Raw genomic sequence first — 4,432 nt, forward strand, 5'->3', positions numbered from 1 at the left:
ACCATCAGAATCATATGCTGGCTCAGTTTGAATGTCCAGATTGTTCCAGAATGCAAGGCCCCCAAGTGACTAGTGGTTACCATGGTTACCAGTGAAAGGAAGATGTCCTCTCATATTCTGTGTTTCTATTGCCTTCATTATCACTGGAATGATTTTTCCATAACAGCACAGTGGTTAGTACTGCTGCCTCACAGCGCTAGAGACCCAGGTTCAATTCCTGTCTCAGGCGACTCTCTGTGCGGAGTTTGCACATTCTCCCTGTGTCTGCGTGGGTTTCCTCCGGGTGCTCCGGTTTCCTCCCACAGTCCACAGTGCAGGTTAGGTGAATTGGCCATGCTAAATTGCCCGTAGTGTTAGACCATAAGACATAGAAGTGGAAGTAAGGCTATTCAGCCCATCTAGTCCACTCCGCCATTTAACCATGGCTGATGGGCATTTCAACTCCACTTACCCGCATTCTCCCCGTAGCCCTTAATTCCTTGTGACATCAAGAATTTATCAATCTCTGCCTTGAAGACATTTAGCGTCCTGGCCTCCACTGCACTCCGCAGCAATGAATTCCACAGGCCCACCACTCTCTGGCTGAAGAAATGTCTCCGCATTTCTGTTCTGAATTTACCCCCTCTAATTCTAAGGCTGTGCCCACGGGTCCTAGTCTCCTCGCCTAATGGAAACAATTTCTTAGCGTCCACCCTTTCCAAGCCATATATTATCTTGTAAGTTTCTATTCGATCTCCCCTTAGCCTTCTAAACTCCAATGAATACAATCCCAGGATCCTGAGCCGTTCCTCGTATGTTAGACCTGCCATTCCAGGGATCATCCGTGTGAATCTTCACTGGACACGCTGCAGTGCCAGTATGTCCCTCCTAAGGTGTGGGGCCCAAAACTGGACACAGTACTCCAAATGGGGCCTAACCAGAGCTTTATAAAGGCTCAGTAGCACATCGCTGCTTTTATATTCCAACCCTCTTGAGATAAGTGACAACATTGCATTCGCTTTCTTAATCACGGATTCAACCTGCATGTTTACCTTTAGAGAATCCTTGACTAGCACTCCCAGATCCCTTTGTACTTTGGCTTTATGAATTTTCTCACCTTTTAGAAAGTAGTCCATGCTTGTATTCTTTTTTCCAAAGTGCAAGACCTCGCATTTGCTCATGTTGAATTTCATCAGCCATTTCCTGGACCACTCTCCCAAACTGTCTGGATCCTTCTGCAGCCTCCCCACTTCCTCAGTACTACCTTCGTATCATCAGCAAACTTCGCTAGAATGCCCCCAGTCCCTTCATCCAGATCATTAATATATAACGTGAACAGCTGCAGCCCCAACACTGAACCCTGTGGGACACCGCTTGTCACCTTGCGCCCTCACCTTACTCAGCAGCCTCCCATGTGGCACCTTATCAAAGGCCTTTTGGAAGTCTAGATAGACCACATCCACTGGGCTTCCCTGGTCTAACCTACTTGTCACCTCTTCAAAGAATTCTAACTGGTTTGTCAGGCACGACCTCCCCTTACTAAATCCATGTTGACTTATTCTAATCCGACCCTGCTCTTCCAAGAATTTAGAAACCTCATCCTTAACGAAGGATTCTAGAATTTTACCAACAACCGAGGTTAGGCTAATTTTCCATCTTTTGTCTTGATCCTTTCTTGAACAAGGGGGTTACGACAGCGAGCTTCCAATCATCCGAGACTTTCCCTGACTCCAGTGACTTTTGAAAGATCTCAACCAACGCCTCTGCTATTTCCTCAGCCACCTCCCTCAGAACTCTAGGATGTAGCCCATCGGGGCCAGGAGATTTGTCAATTTTAAGACCTTTTAGCTTTTCTAGCACTATCTCTTTTGTAATGGCAACCATACTCAACTCAGCCCCCTGACTCCCTTTAATTGTTGGGATATTACTCATGTCTTCCACTGTGAAGACTGACGCAAAGCACTTATTAAGTTCTCCAGCTATTTCCTTATCTCCCATCACTAGGCTTCCAGCATCAGTTTGAAGTGGCCCAATGTCTACGTTTGCCTGTCATTTGTTTCTTATGTATTGAAAGAAACTTCTACTATCATTTCTAATATTACTGGCTACCATACCTTCATATTTGATCCTCTCCTTCCTTATTTCTCTCTTTGTTATCCTCTGTTTGTTTTTGTAGCCTTCCCAATCTTCTGATTTCCCAGTGCTCTTGGCCACTTTATAGGATCTCTCTTTTTCTTTGATACATTTCCTGACTTCCTTTGTCAGCCATGGTTGTTTCATCCCTCCCCGGACAATCTTTCTTTTCTTGGGGATGAACCTCTGTACAGTGTCCTCAATTATACCTACAAACTCCTGCCATTTTTGTTCTACTGTCTTCCCCGCTAGGCTCTGCTTCTAGTCGATTTTCGTCAGTTCCTCTCTCATGCCCTCAACTCTAACACCATTACATCCGATTTTGCCTTCTCTCTTTCAAACTGCAGACTGAACTCTACCATATTATGATCGCTGCTTCCTAAGTGTTCCCTTACTTTAAGATCTTTTATAAAGTCTGGTTTATTACATAGCACTAGGTCCAGAATAGCCTGCTCCCTTGTGGGCTCTATGACAAGCTATTTCAAAAAGCCATCCTGTAAGCATTCCAAGAATTCCTTTTCTTTGGATCCACTGGCTACATTATTTACCCAGTCCACCTGCATATTGAAGTCCCCCATCATCACAGTGACCTTGCCTTTCTGACATGCCTTTTCTATTTCCCGGTACATGTTGCGCCCTGGTCCTGACCACTGTTAGGAGGTCTGTACATAATTCCCATTATGGTTTTTTTTCCTTTGTGGTTCCTCAATTCCACTCACACAGACTCCACATCAACCGACCCTATGTCGTTCAGTGCCATGGATTTAATTTTGTTCTTAACTAACAAGGCCACCCCGCCCCCTCTGCCCACCTCCCTGTCTTTTCGATAAGTTGTAAATCCTTGGATGTTTAACTGCCAGTCCTGAACTCCCTGCAGCCATGTCTCTGTGATGCCTACCACATCATAATCATTCACGATGATCTGTGCCATTAGTTCATCTACTTTGTTACGAATGCTACGAGCATTCAGGTAAAGTGCCTTAATGCTAACTTTCTTATCATTAGAGATATTGGAAGTCATAAGATGTCCTAAGTTATCCTTCCTTTTTGTTGCATTCCTAGTCTGCCTCAAGTTTAAATCCACCTGCACACATGCTATCCTCCTGCTTATCTTTCCATTAAACTCCATACTCCCTGTCGCTTTCACTTTCCCTTCTCCCCAACTCAGAAGTTTAAAGTCCTACTGACCACCCTATTTATCCTCTTCGCTAGAACATTGGTATCAGATCGGTTCAGGTGGAGACCGTCCCAACGGTACAGATCCCCCCGGTTCCAAAACTGATGCCAATACCCCATGAAGTGGAATCCCTCTTTCCAACACCAATCCCTTAGCCACATGTTTACTTCCACGTGTTAGGTAAAGGGGTAAATGTAGGGGAATGGGTCTGGGTGGGTTGCGCTTCAGCGGGTCGGTGTGGACTTGTTTGGGCCGAAGGGCCTGTTTCCACACTGTAAGTAATCTAATCTAACCTAATCTAATCTAAAGAACAGAAAATGCTGGAGAAACTCAACAGGTCTGCAAAGTTAACGTTTCGAGTCCAGTATATGTCTTCTTCAGATTTTAGGCCTCTTCCCCTTACCTTAGTAACTGCTTTCTGCAAAATGTCTGATCACCTGGCTAATCCATTAGACATGGAGAGGGCTGGGGGAGGCAAGGAGATAAATTTACAGAACCTCTACCTCTCATTGCTAACCAGCCATCCCTGTTGGCAATGTCTGGCTGTGTGTGTGTGTATGGATAGAAGTGTGGATTCACCACCTGTTGGTGAGAGAATTAGAGACTTTTCAACAATATTTGGGAATTCAATACAGCATCTGTCCCTCCCCAAGGCGCAGGATTTAAGGGTGAATCCAGGCAACAGAATTCAATTACAATATATCAGGATTTCTTTCAACAATTGTGTGATAGGTGGGTTTTTTTGTGAATTTAACAATTCAAATGTGATGCTGATTGACTTTCTTAGAGTTATTTTCAGATGGGGGAAATTGTATTTTGTGAAGAGACTTGGTAAGACTGGATTGCGTTTATCAATGGTGAGAATAGGAAGGGAAGTGTTATAGGAGACTTTTATGCAATGCCAGCAGCAAAGTATGCTATTTTATTATTTAATAAATCTAGTGATGGTGAAGGTTCAAATCAAGTTCGAATGTGATGTGAATCTGCCACCTTCACAAAACAAGGAAGATTATGTGAAAGATTAGACGAGAACCAGGAGCTGAAACGTTTGTTTTATATTTTGAATTTATTTGGATATTGCATTTAAATTCAGTACATTCAACAAAATGTATCACAAAAAGCTAGTATTAGTAATCATGACTG

Source organism: Chiloscyllium plagiosum, unplaced genomic scaffold (genome assembly GCF_037043375.1).
Source record: "Chiloscyllium plagiosum isolate Xiang-an unplaced genomic scaffold, Cpla_swu_hap1 HiC_scaffold_37, whole genome shotgun sequence".
Classification (NCBI taxonomy): Eukaryota; Metazoa; Chordata; class Chondrichthyes; order Orectolobiformes; family Hemiscylliidae; genus Chiloscyllium; species Chiloscyllium plagiosum.